General features: G+C 35.7%; 1 protein-coding gene across 1 annotated transcript in view; it reads right to left on the bottom strand.

The window, feature by feature from the left end:
* Positions 1 to 1152: 1152 nt before the first annotated feature.
* LOC311426601 (uncharacterized protein) overlaps positions 1153 to 15245 on the bottom strand; it is a gene marked incomplete at its 5' end in the record, with an annotated part of 42644 nt that continues 28551 nt past the window's right edge. Inside the window, 2 exons of the mRNA XM_084503069.1 lie at positions 1153 to 1893; positions 10302 to 10398. The remainder of the gene's footprint in view (positions 1894 to 10301; positions 10399 to 15245) is intronic.

Here is a 15245-nt window from a genome sequence, read left to right as displayed (position 1 = left end):
AACTTTACTGCAGGCACGAAAGTGATTTATCCAAAATCATTTTGATAATGTTTCAGACAATGACCTCCTTGCTTTTAGCAGCTCTATTCTGACCTATTTGCTAAAGTGGATTTTGGTATCACCATAATTTAACACCAGAAGGATTCACTTAAAAGTATTTTCCACCATTTGTCTACATTCCATTGTTTTACAGATTTTTGAAGCAAGCTTGATGTCTTTAACAGGTTTCTGCAATATGTGGCTGATTCCATTAATAAAACCTTAGTGAATGCAATCTCAGGAAGGAGGGAAAAAAAAAAAAAAAAAGACAGTCATTTACCACATCTGAAAACACTTTTTCCAGTTTTCTAATGTAATGTATCTTGCTACATTTTAGATCCAAAAGAAGAAGAGGAGTTTCAAAAAGAAGAGGGGTTTCAGGGAGGGCTTTTGTTTTGCTGTTTTGTTTTGTTTTTCCTAGAAATACATGATTAGAGTTTTTTCCATAGGGTACAAGAACTGTTTGCCATTGATCAGAGTAGCAAAAACATGTCATGTGGAAAGATCCTTCTGACTTCAATTAGGCTCACAAGAAACTGGAAGAACATGCATGAAAAACAGAGTGCATACCTAATCCTTGTTATTAGCCATTTGCAGACTCTACACTTTCAGCCCCTTTTGGTAATGCCATTAATTATACAACAGTAACCTTGGAATATATAGGAGTTTGCTTGTTGAGATAACTTCTTTCTCTCAATCTCCTTTAAAATTTGCAGACAATTACAGCTTGTTATGAAAAATTGAAAACATTTATTTGACTGACAGCAAACATGAACTACAGAGCCAATTCCAGTTACAGGCCATAAAAGAGATATGTCTTAAAATAGGAATCACAGTCTATAGTCCTGAGAGTAAGGATTTAAAGTAAGGTCAAGTAGCTGTGGTAGGGCCAGATTATATCATTTTGAATGAGGCCACATTTGCTGCATTCCTAAAACTTCTCAGAACTCCAAGAGCTGTTTGAGGCAGAAAGGACAGGAAGATAGTCTTAGATATTTTAGTGACTGTTTCTATAATGTCAGATTTCAGTTTCTTGTGTAGACCAGCCTTTCTCATAGTGCTGGAAATCTTCAGTAGAAGTTTTTATGAGGAACAAGCCAACTGCACTGTAAATTCACACCTTTTATCAGAGATATGTTTATTAAATATAATATGGTCACATAATATAATACATATGGTGACATAAGATAAAGGAATTTATGCTGATCTCTAATCTAGAATTAAGCTGGATCATTTCTGAGTTTCAGAAAACTCTACCTTTCTCTGATATCTGGCAGGTATAGCACCTCCAGTTATAGTTAAAATTGGAAATACGTCTTCATACAAGCTTGCTCTTTCAAAAATTCTTGCTCTTTCCAGGTGATTAGTAGAGTTAGCAACATTCATATGAGATTTTCAGACCATTTGGCAAGTGTAGAAAACCCAGCTAAGATACCCTGGGCAGACTCTTTGCTTCCTAGTTTTTTGTCTTTTAAACCAGAAAATGTCAGGAAAGGAGATGTGTGGATTTGTGTTTTTAATATCTGCCATAGTTCTAATTTAAAATTTACTGTAAAATGTGTGCATATGGTATTGTTTGTGATTACACTTTCACAGCATGCAGACATAAATGAGATGTTGACATAGATAAACTCATTCCTTTTAAAAAGTGTGTGAATAATCATGAGCAACATTTGCTAGCTCATTTTCCCGGTTCTGGTCTGAATGAGCAGTGCAGGGTGTCTGTGCTTGGTGTGAGCTTGCATGGAAAAGCTGCTCTGCCACTCCGTAAAAGCTCCAGGGGGAAGCAGCACGGTCTTCCAGTGGCAGCTCCTCACTCCAGCTTGCTTCTACCATCCCCTCAGATGCAAGCGCCTGTGCAAAAAGCATTAGAGTTCATGTTGGGCTTAATAATAAATGGCTAAATTCTTGGTTGACCATAGGGATATATCGACACACTGTGGATTTCCCTAACCGAAGCATGCAAAGTTACAGTGCCAGAAAGAAAAAATGTTGTCAGAAGAACATTAGACCTGTGGTCTTTGGGAGGGAAAGAAAGAGAAGTAACTGTGTCCCTTCTTCCATCAGGTGCTGTGTCCTTGCCATTGTCCTCCACACACTCTGGCTGGGCTGGTTATACAACATGTGGTTCCTTTCTCCTCCGATTAAACTCATCACCAAGTGTTGGAGTGCCCCCAGCAACAGCAGCACTGCAACCCCCATGCAGCTCTATTTGTCACCTATTAAAGACTGCAGGGGCCTCACACAGGGTTTTTGCAGGTGTGGATCATGGCCTTTCACTTTAATTAAAATGGACAAATGAAGGTGGAAATGGTACAGGCCTAGGTCCACCTGTGGATTTTCTAGCTTCACTGACCAGAGTAAGTATCTGGCTGCCCTCAGCAGCCATCATACCAAAGCAGCTTGCTTTTTAAAAATAGCTGCACATTTAGTGATTCTGGTGAAGTCAGGACACACTTCCTTGGAAATTTTTGTCCCATCTCTAGCTTGATTGCAAATTAAAACCACAGCTCTATCAGAAGCAAAAATCCACCTCCCCACTCTCCCAGATGTAGTGTTTATTTATTTCACCTCTTTTATCAGCTTGAAATAGGATTATTCTCCTTATTCCATTTCTTTCTCTGAACATTTTTCACTGTCTGTCATAGTTGTTGGTAATAAAGTTCAAAGAAAAAAAAAAAAGGGGCATAGAAACAATTTTAAAACATATTGAACTTCTCTTTCACAGCACACTTTGTAGCGGGCCAAACTCAACTGAGAACCACAAACAGGGAGTAAAATAACACACTGCAGCAGATTTCAATGGAGTCATATTGATTTGTATCAGTCAACTAACCAAAATGCACCTATTAATCTTTGTGGAGTGAAAGAATTGGAAAGAGTGAAAGATCTGTCTCTCAGGATTACTATATGGTTTATTTGATCTTACCTATGCTCTTGATTGATCCTGCTAGCTTATATTGTATCCATATCTTATTCTAGGACAGTGGAATAATGCAAAAGTACCTCTCTCTTTGTTTTCTTTTGTAATGTCTGACATCATGCTCTCTGTATTGTCCCTTTATTCATTTACAAATTAAAAATTTACAGCTCTCATATCCAGCATGGGCAATTATGTATGAACATCAATCCAATCACTTACTCTGAAATAAAGGTTTATGATGCAAATCAGTTTTTGTAGATCTTTATATTGCTAGAGACCAGAGTAGCGATAGGAGAGGGGGCATCAAAACCCTACATCAACCCTGCATTCTTGATTTTGCTGCTGTTTTGAGCTGTGACTTCCTGCTCCCTAAAGAAACAAGATGCATCAAGCAGTGCCTAAACTGTATCCTCTTCAAACACTGGGAATGACTATTTCAGCAAGTTTTAGCTTTCAGCAGCAACATATGTGGCAGCAGCTGTGCAGTAGTACTTCGAGACCATGGGTATTTTGGAATCCAGTAAGAAAACTGTGACTAGCATATAAAGAGCAGGAAGAGGGAAATTTTCTTCTTTGAAAATTGTGCTGAGACTTGAGAAGCTTAAAGAACTAACAAAACAGATGGCTTGATCCACGTGCATCTGATATTCTACTCTCCAAAATTTGAATTGATTTTTTAATATATGTGAAATAAAATATATATATATATATATTTCTATATATATATGAAAGATATTCTTATTAAAAATCATCCACAATTTTAGCTGAGTGGTGTGCATCAAAGTTTTGCACCAAAAGAATGTCTTTGATCCCTGACTAGCTTCTTTTCGTCTCCCTCTACTCAAAATATTCTGTATAATTTTGGTTTCTATATGTTATCAACAGAAAATTCATGGTCACAGATTGAAGATCAAAGATGAAATTTAATCTTCAGATTCGGCTGCTCATGCTTATAAACCACTCAAGCGCCACTCCTGCTCTTTGCAACAGCAGTAGAATCCTTGATTCAATTATAGGTTACAGTCAACAGGGATCATGCTTTAATCTGTGTACAAACAAAAGGATGAAACAGAAACGTATCCATTCTAAGGATGATACTTTATTATAGTGCAATGGCAGGCAGCATTGCAATAATACAGTCTGGTTTCAGAAAATAGATGAGATTAAATTGTCTGCTAGGTTATGCCTGCCTGTTATGTACAGACTGGCACACATACTGCTCTGTTTCTCTGTCATTTATCTGGTTCTCACAAAGACTCTGATCCACTATATACCGTGTGATCACACAAATTGCAGTGAGTCTGAAGGATTCCCAGCATTATGCAGGATTAGACCATTATTCTAAACATGATAGGATTTTTCAAATACCATTGAGTTACTAGATGTTATTCAGGGGAGTGATTCCATTGAAATAATTGATATTTTTGCTCAAGTGTTAGCATGTTCACATATCAGGATGTCTGGAATCAGTTTCCACATTTGCCAGCATCTTTTTAACACTCAGTGTTAAATGTTTTTTCCATGGTCAATTTAAAAGGAGAAGTAACTTTGAAGACAGCAGAGCAGTCCATGGTGATGACAGCCTGCCACCGTGTTGCAGTAAGACACTTTTATAAATCACACTGGCATTCCCTGAGCTTCATTATTATTATTGCAGTTTGGGAAAGACCTTAAACACAAGCTTAATTTGCAGACACGTTTCAAATAATATGAGATTTTGGCATGTGTTTAAGTGCTTCCACAAATTGATTAACTGAACAGTGATGGGAGGCAACAGCAGAGCAAAAGTCTGTTTCTGGGAGTAATGACTCTTCTCTGGCTAAATTCAGCACTTCTGGCCCTGCTGCATTGCTCCCACCTCCCTACAGATTTTCCCCCCCTTGGAGTCCAGAGGCCTGAATGCTGTGACAGGGGGCAGACAGAGCAGCCAGGGATGTCTCCCTGCATCCTTCTTCCCCATCTTGCTCTCTTTGGCCACCTTATGCACCTGCCCCTCAGTTATGGAGGGAATCCTGTCAACCTGCAACAGAGTTTTTCCTGTCAAAAGAACTAGGCTTATTTTAGTGATCCAGAGAAAAGTTGCGTTGTTGATGAATTGTTGAGAATTTTTCTCTCTCCCTCTCATATGCCGGTTCATTATGTCAAGTGAGGCAAAATGACTTGGCAGAACTGTGCAGCAAGACGAGAATTAGAGAAACATCTTTTGGGAAAGAGAGCAAATTATCTTGGCACCATGTGAGAGTACCTAACTGTTCACTAAATTCTCATACCATCTATAAACCACCAGTAACCCACGTGTCAACTACCGGAATAATTTTAACATACTTCAGTGAAAAAAAAAAAAAAAAAAAGTATTACTTTTCTAAGCTTGCACTTTATGAAATCTCTGTGGTTCCTTTTTTGTCATTTCCTTTGAATAGCAATTGTTAAAAAATATAAATTTAAACAGATTAATTCAAAATATACTGGAATGAGTTATAGGAGAAAAAATAGGTAATATCCTCTGCATAATGATGTTTCACTTAGGAAAAAGAACCTTTCACAAGTTGCCCTGCAGAAGAAGCTCCTATGGGTCTCTCAAGTTACACACATCTTTCATGCCTAGAGACGACTGAATGGAAAGGTATGTGAAAAAACAAATGGCTTGCTTCCCACTGGTATGTTTAGAGCAGGTTTTCAAGTCTTGTTTACAGTGGGTGCCATTTAAAAACCAGCATTTTTCAACAGGTACCACGCAGTTACCTCAGTTGTTTCCTGCAAGGCTATGGTACTTCAGACACAGCTCAGTGACAGCACTTGGCAAACACTAGCTTTTAAGTGGCACCCAGCATAATTACAACATTCATGAAAGACAGGCGAGCAGTGCTGACTGAAAAGGACCCAGGTATCACATCTCATAGGCTGGTGCCATGCTTGCTTTCCCACACCACACTGCCAATGCCGCTTGGTCCCAAGCAGCAGGACTCCCTCTGCCCCAGCCTTGCAGCAGAAGCTGTCACAGTTCTCAAACTTTGCAGTGGGTTTTATAATGACATGGTTTTGAAAGGACAACCATGAGAGGTCAGCAAGTATGTTTTCATGCTTAATATAAAGGTGCGACTCATCTAATCTGCTCTAATTCTGTGCATGGTTTTCCCTGGTGTGATGGAGATCAAGAAATTAGTAGGTTCTCAAAGAAGGCATGAATTTGGGTGGATGTAGGTCAGGCTGTGAATGTCATAAAGCAACCAACTTTATAACAACACGCATTCATTAGATATATTCTTTCCTTAAGAGAAGGAATTAATTCACTTTAAGAGGTACAATTCACATTTGAGCTAAAATTCATATATAGGAGTGATTTTGTCATACAAGCTAAAATTTTACACTGACATTCATAAAAAATAATTGTATTGAAAATAACTTTATTCAATTTTTCAATTTGCAAAGACAAATTCTGGATGCCAGATTTATTGTTATCTGTGCATTAATGTTATCATATTTTCATCATCTGTCATGAACATTTCTATGCTCCAAGGGAGGGAGGGGGATGACAAAACAAAACAGAACAAACAAACAAACAAAAGAGATGCCAGTTCTAGTTTGTTAATGAAGAGTTTTCTTTTTGTTAAAGGTCTTAATTACAACTACATAGACCCGCTGGACCAGCTGAAATTCAGCTCTCATTCTTTGGTGATACAGCGAATATAGCAGTGTGTTATATTAATGTTCAGTGTGTAAGTAGTGGTTCATCCGAATAGTTTGATTGAAAGCAATGTGCCTAACTTACATGAGTAAGGTCTTACTAGACTGTAACATATTTATATTCATGCTGAAACCATGACTTCTTGTTCACTGCTACTTAGTTTATCTGCTACTTATTAATCACCGGCATCATCCCTCAGTTTCACTGAGGCATATCCAAAACAGGGAAATGAAGCACTCTCTGTGATATGGAGGACTCTAAATAGTCACTTAAATGCAAATAGTGGAAATCTACTGAACCAAAGACAATTATCTGAGAAGTAAACTCATTGTTCCATCTCTAAGTCATTATTTCTGTGGTAGTAGAGAAAATGAAAATTAAAATATTTATGTGTCCTAATACCATACACTCCAGTGTATTCCTTCTTGCTCCTCCTGACATTTAGCAAGGCAAACTGGTGTAAGAAAAGTAGTGTTTGTTCAAGATTGTTGATGTATTAGTTTATGGATAACTAGCAGAAGTTCCCTTTCTGCAAAGATTGTATTGCTCATCTACATTTGGACATGTTTGTCAGGTGTTCCTCATAAAAAAGGGGCAGGAATGTTTTTTAAATGCTTACTTTCTCCTCTGATTTACCCAAGTTGCTGCCTGAAGTAAAATTCTGCCCTGTTGATACATATTTGGTGGTCCCAAATACATGTTAACCAGTTTTGTTAGTGCCCAGTATGTCCTGACTGTGCATGAGGGCAAAAACTACCATTAAACCTGAAGTCATAGTCCTCAGATGTGTGCTGTCATCATAACCATTTGTTTACTTATATATATATATATGTTTATATATATATATATATAAAAATATATGTCCAAGAACACCCACAGGGAATTCCCTTAGCATATGGCCAGCCCCTGCAATGGCAGCTAGTGTGCCACCACCTTTGACATCATTAACAGTAAAGGAAAATATGACCACCAAACAACACAATTAACCTTAACATCTTTTAAAAATATTTTGGCTGTAGTACACTTGTTTCCCTCAGAGAAAAGCAGAAAATTATCAGAATAAGCTTTTTCTCTACTATTCCAGTACAGAAGATCACTGTGAGAGTCCTGAACAGCATAACAGCAAAATGGTGGAACCTAATTTCGTCTTAGATTTTTGTGATCTACTTGTCTCCGTTAACTATATCTTTGTCTACTTCTGTTCATTAAAACAAAAAATAATAATAAAAAAAAAAAAAAAGAGGAAAGGAGAAGAAAAAAGAGACAAGTGTACAGAAACTGTTGACAAATGCTAATTAAGACAATAGAAACATAACTACTGGTATTCAGTTTCCTTTTCAGAACAGGTCATGAAAAACTGGACTGATTGGGGAAACATACATATACAGTTACTTTGTTGTTACATTTTACTTTCTGTGTTATAATAACATTTTAACTTTACGCTTATTAGACATATCATATTTAATTACATTATTATGTCATGTTAATTAAATAAATAAATAGATCTCCCAACAGCCACCAACCAAAACCAAAGTAGCTGTTCTAGCAATACCTGCAACCAACTAATTACATCAATTTACCAGGATGCAAGACTAAAATTAGACAAAATAAGAGAATTGATTAAAAATAATCAGTAAATAATCAATAAAATCACCAAAAACAAAAGAAAAAATAAAGTACAGACAGGCACTATATACAAATAGGAGAGGAAATTTGGGACTTAGCAGTTTAATAAATGTTTTTAAGCTTTGCTGCTAATTCCAATGGTTACTCTGACAGTATATCTGAAATAATTAAATACTGTTTCTGCTGTTCTGTTGACAAAGAAATGGAAGTTATTCCTATAGTACCTGAATTTGATCTCTGTAGGAAGTTCCAAAAAATAAAGCTTATTTACAGCAGGCAAATGTTTCCCCCCACATTTTGCAGCCTTGAGAAAATAATAATAATAATAATAATAATAATAATAATAATAATAATAATAATAATAATAATAATAATAATAATAATAAAGGCTCCTTATAGGAGCAATGCTGCTATCATGCTGGGTCATGAAACTAATTATGTTTTGTGATGCTGGAAATTCTCCATTTCTGTGTGAAGAGTCACTGCTGCATGATAGATGAATGTTGGAAAGGCAGTACATTGTGCTCTTTCATCTCTGTCACTGCATATTTATTCTGACTCTGCTTCTAAATTATTCATTTTCTTTAAGCAATCAATATTAATAATCTGATTTGCTCCTTGGCATTTTTAGTCACACTTCTGTTTAACTGACTGTAAATAAAGGTCACTTGGAGGCTTCCTGCTGCTGTTCTGAAGGTCTTTGCCTAATTAATTCCCAACACTTTTTTTTTTTTTCTGTGACTCTGATTAGCAGTTGCAATCAAGTTCAGCAATTAGCTGCCTCCTTGCACAGTGATTTGCTCGCTCCGCCTACATGTATAAAGCTACATTTAGTCGCTACTCTACAAAGGCATAAGGAGGAATTTAAATTCATTTGTTTTGTGTTCCCTGACCATGCAGAACAGATCAGATTTGTCACTGCTTGCACATAACCTTTGCTCATCTACATCATACCTACTAATCATCCCTGATCCCCCCAACAGACTTCATAAACATAATGAATGGCCTCTCCAACAACCTGCTTGTGATATGTCTAATCTCAGCCTCTTGTATATAGTGTTCAACAAGGAGCTACAGCTCATCAAATCAAATTCTTAGTTATTTAAATGTTTCTGTGGTTTAGCTCACATCAAATTACTTTTAAAAAGGAGCCTACTTCACATTTAATTGATTTATCTTTGTCTGCAAGGGGCTGAGAGACAAGTCTTGTGTGTAAACACTTCTAGAAATCTGATTTGAATTCAAAAGACTGACAACATATACATGCTAGCATTTCTATATGCATCCCTAATTAGTCTGAGAGTTCCCCATTGTTATTATTGTACACTGGGTACCAATTTCCAGGCAAAAATGTTTTATGAAATATTTCCAAAAACAAACTAACAACAACAAAATAAAACAACAACAACTCAGTAACAGGCAAATAAACAACAAACCAACAACCAAAAAAAAAAACACAAGCAAACAACAACAAAAAGAACAACAAAACAAAAACAAAAACACATTCCAAAACCACTACCACCACCAAAACATTTTTTTTTCAGGGTTGTTTATAAATTGATTGATTCCATTTCTTCTAATTCAAATAGAGATTCAATGTGGATAGTTCACATCAGTTCTGACAGAGCTGTTTCCATTATCTGAACAGAAAATTAACATGTGCACACAAGAGAAATTCTTCTTTAATTAATGTCTGTCTCAATGTATTTACCATTTTTGAATGATCTACTTGCTGGTATTAAAAAAAGTTTCAGAACTGTATCTGTAAGAAAGATTACCATGATAAAACTTGCGTCCACAATATTTTTCATTTATTTATTTGTGTGTGTGTGTGTGTGTGTGTGTGTGTGTGTGTGTGTGTGTACTGCAGTTCTGGATAAATAAGTAAACATTAGGATTGACAAACACCATCAGAACAGAATGAATATTTCTGAATATTTCACTTTAGGACATAGGCAGACTTCAGAAGAAGAAAACAGTAGGTCTAAATTACCACATACTTGGGATTGCGTAAGAACTATCACCTACCTTTCACAACTGACTGCAAAAATTTACATTTTTCCATTTCAATTTGACCTGAGCTTGGGTGGTTGGAATGGTGTGTCCATATGTGCATATAAGTGCCCTGAAAAAGATATCAAAATTTAACCTGGTTACACTGCAATTACAATTTGCTAAATATATAAAGACAGTTCCTTGAACCTGAACACATTTCTCCTGCTAGCACCTATAGAACCCCTCTTCTGACAGCAGCAAGCCAGAGCATGCATGCTCTGAACAAGCAAATTTTCTTTTTCCTTTCTGTTCTGGCAAGTGTGTTCATTTAATCTCACAGGGGATCTGACAGCTTTCCCTAGCTCCTAAAGCAATACTTTAGCACTCATTGAAAATTGCTGTAAGCGAAAAGCAGCAAAGCTGACTGGCGTTTGCATGCAGAGACAGGCAACCAGGACACGAAGTGCAGGCAGTCTACTTCCACAAAGTGCAGGGCACAAAATCAAGGAAGGCTAGAAGCAACTGTTCAATCTTGGACTGACTACTTAATGAACATAAGCACACAATGTAGACCATTTGTTGGCTAGATGATATCATTTTGAATTATTATATAAGACATCCAGTGCTTTGAAATGTAAGCATGTACACATATCAAAGTACTTGTAGCTGCAGTGACTTTGGGTTGTAAAAATCACACAGTCCAAACAGATCACTCATGCCTAGCATGGCAACTTTCCAGGTTTGTTTTCATCCCAAAAGTGAGCATCTTGGAACATCACAAAAATAACAACAATAATAAGAAGAAATAAAAGAAATAAAAAATTAAAATAAAATAAAATAAAATAAAATAAAATAAAATAAAATAATAAAATAAAATAAAATAAATAAAATAAAATAAAATAAAATAAAATAAAATAAAATAAAATAAAATAAAATAAAATAAAATAAAATAAAATAAAATAAAATAAAATAAAATAAAATAAAATAAAATAAAATAAAATAAAATAAAATAAAATTGAGCTATTTGAGATTTGGGTCGATGAAATATATTTTTCTCACTGTAAAAATAAAATATTTTAAAAATAAGAAAAAAGAAAAAAGCTTTTCTTAGGGAGATAAATGAAGAAATCTATGAATGAAGAGTATGTGCTTAAAGAAGTATGAAAGAAATCCAAATCTATAGTTACAGAGCTACAAATGTATGAAGATCTTCTGTGGTGAATTCCTCTGTTGTCAAAAAGGTACATGAAGTACACAGCTTTTCTTTACCAGTTCTTTCCTGTAAAAATAGTGAATTAATGTGTGTAGAGACCATGGTAACAAGTTTTTTTGTTTGTTGGTTTGTTTTTTGCTTGTTAACTGACTGTTGCATGAGATCACATATCACTAGTGTTTTCTCAATAGCATATAAAACATCCAGAGGTTTGGAGCAAGGCACTCATGCTAGAGAAACATGCTGTCTATGTAACCTTGGAAAAAAGATTTAGCTCCTCACGTTTGTGTAATTGCATTTATAACTACTCTTTGGGGAGGTATTATTTATAAAAGCCTTCCTGAAAGTAATACCTTGCAAGCATGTAAAGGATTAAGTAGATATCTGTTACCTTGTGCTTGAGGGAACAAAAAAAGCTGCAAAAAGGAGAACTTTTTTTCCCTTCTGGCCTGTGTTTTGCTTCATTCCACAGAGCACAGCGTGTGCAGCAGTGGCCAAGGCTGAGGAAGCAAAAGAAAAGCAGAAGTCTTGGGTGGTCTGGAAGACACTGCCTGCAGCACACCTTCTCTTTACACATATAGCAGTTATTTAGGAGGATGGCTCAGTGGAACGACACTTTAAATCTTTATACTGGGAGCTCATATCCCATTGAGAGGTGAATCAACCCTTATATTCATTCTTCATGTGCTTTGAGGACAGTTTTACACAGTTTTATTGTGATATTTTCCACAACTTAATCCACAACAGAACCATAAACCTATCCTCTGGTAATGTATCCAAAGCTTGTAGAATAGGCAGTGCAAGAGTAGTAATTTACCTGCATTTGCTAAGCATTTGCTCTTCCTTTAGATCCTTAAGTCAATTGACTGTCCTCTACATAAGCAATGTCAGTACTGTGATACTTTGTATATTAGTCATGTTGGGAACAAAGGGCCTTAAATACTGCACTTTCAACATGGTATATGGGAGAGGCTGTCTCCTAGGATACTAATTTAGTCTAATGACATTGAATAGTAAAGTCCATGGCTTAACTGCCACAGCATTAGCATGAATTCTTCTAGTAACAAGTAGATTAATGGTGATTAGGCAGAGACTTTTAATATGGACAATCTTTCAATAAGTCACAAAGTGAAGATGAAAGAGATTTTTGTTGTTGTTCAAAAGGTCCTACATTGCTTCACTCTGGCAGTGTTGGTCAAGGGCAACTGAGTTCATGGACTTCCCTGATACCTACCTTAATAATGCAATTAAGATACTGTAATTACATTATTTAATTTAATTAAGCTGTGAAGCTTTAAAGTCTGTATAACTTGTATATTGTTATGATTTTTTCCTTTCTCACACCCATATTTTTCCTGTAAAAACAAAAAAAAAAAAGAAAAAAAAAAGAAAAAAACAACAACAGCAATAAATTAAATGCATACAGAAGCTGCATTCATGGAACATTAAGTTTACATGGTGATCTACTTAAATGTAAAAAAATGTCAAAGTTAAGGATGAATGCACAACTGTAACGATATCCTCCTGTGTGTGTGGATTATAACAGTCTTCAGTTACACAGTCACACAAAACAATGCAAGTCAAATTCCAGGCAAATAGACTATGGAAGTCATCTGAATGAGTGTTTCTCCTACCCAAGACAAAGAGACAAAAAAAAAAAAAAAAAAAAAAAAAAGAGAGAGAGAGAGAGAGAGAGAGAGAAAGCTTGACTGTTCAGGGAATTCCACTGGGAGAATACAAATGATTGTAGCCTCATATCTTTGCTTCTATCTGTTGCTACTGATGAAGTAATGATATTTATGAGAAAAATAGAGTTCATATTTTTTTACATCCTTATGTTTTTTATATAATGAATTACTATGGTATGTAGTTGTTCATTATCTATGGCTTCTCCCCCTTTGTTCTGTACTGGAGAAGTAGTCTGAACAGAACAAGAAATCTGATTAGTAGTCAATTTGAGGATGACAAAGAAATGTCACTTTCTAAAGGGGTCTAGCAAGTGTATCTAATAGCTTCTTTTCCCTATAACTGTGCAAGCTCTGTTATATCTTAATAAGGAACAACAGCAGATCCTTTTATTAATATTTTATTTTATTTTATTTTATTTTATTTTATTTTATTTTATTTTATTTTATTTTATTTTATTTTATTTTATTTTATTATTTATCTCATTTTATTTTACTTATTTTGTTTTATTTTGCAGATATTATTGCACTTTATAGTCACCATACAGTGTGGATGAAAAGTTCAAAGGACCCAGCTCTTAACAGTGGATAACTTGGGTGACTCAGGAGATCTTTCTTTGAATCTATTAAATGTCAAGAAAAAGACATCTTAAGTCTGCACAGTATGAAATATTTGAAGGGTACCCCACATGAAATCTCACTGTTTCCCAACCCTTTTGACATTTGGATCAGGATGCAGCAATGTCATGTCTTCAGATGATACTGCACACCAACACCAACTCAAAATATTGTCAGTATGAAAATCAACACTACTGTTACCTTAGAAGAAGCATAAATACATCTAACCTTGTGTTTCTACATTATTTGAAAGGAAACAAAATGAAGTGTTTGGGAATGGCAGGAATATTGGCTCTTCAGTAAAATTAACAGGGATTCAAGCCTTTCACCAAAAATCAATTCCTTTATTATTCTTGTGTATACATGGGTCAAGAAAACTAAATTATAATATTATTCTGTGGAAGAATCTCATGGAGCTGGTGAAATCTAAGAGTGATCAAATAAGTGGTTCTGAATATAGTTAAAAGTTAAGGTGGTCTTGCAGCACCAGGCATTCTAGCAAATTGTGTGAAAGTATGCCAAAGTTACAGGAACATATTTTCTCCAGGATAGTTAATTCTGGTCATAGCAGTTTTGATGACTATAATAAGATTTTTCTGATTCATTGATTTTGGAAAAAATGCAAATCAGGAAATAAACGTGCATTTTTATTGTCCTTGAGTTGGAAAATGTTTGTCTCTCAGTCTAACTTTCAAATACAGTGTAACAGAATTTTTTTGTATCAGCTCTCCAAAGGGGGTGCAGCACTGAAGGCACAGAGGCATCTGTTGCTAGAAACCCATCATTTCCTCAGTCTCAGAGAGAATGTACATGGCCTTCTTTGAACCAAACCTTACAAAACTTCAGGTAGCATTAAGTTCTAAAGCACTTTACTGACTCAGAAGTTAAGCACAGTTCTCAGAGGAGCTAAAGTAACACTCAGATCACATCATCAGTGACACAGGGTCAGGTGTAGACTGTTGTTGGAAATCTCTGTGTCAGCAACCCCTTGCTTTAGTATTAAAGGTATAGATGGGAGAAAGGAAAGCTCAGATGAGGATCTATTTTACTTGTTAAACTCTTACATCTGTTTGGTATGTTAAGTTAGTTGGCGAGTGGGACTATCCTGAAACAGCTCTTCCTTCCTAGCATTTTCAAGAAATATATTTATCAGACCGTGGCAGGCTCCACTGCTTCACGAACTAGAGGACAAGGAATAATCTCTGAAGCCCTGTGGCAGAGCAAGGAAAATGCACTGAACAACTGGCAAAAAGGTCTCCTGACTTTCTAAACAGAATAATTAAAATGAAAAATATAGAAGTAAACCTTGAAGACACAAATATGATTCCACCTGGAAGAAAAGGTGTTTATAAAATACTGTTTTACCAAAAGGTATTCATAAGATACTGTAAATTCTATTTACGTATAAGAAAACAGCATTGTGAAGAGCACTAGAAGGAAAGCCTAAGAAGGCTAGGAGAA

Source organism: Aythya ferina, assembly GCF_964211825.1.
Source record: "Aythya ferina genome assembly, chromosome: Z".
Classification (NCBI taxonomy): domain Eukaryota; kingdom Metazoa; phylum Chordata; class Aves; order Anseriformes; family Anatidae; genus Aythya; species Aythya ferina.
This window is presented reverse-complemented; position numbering and strand designations above follow the sequence as displayed.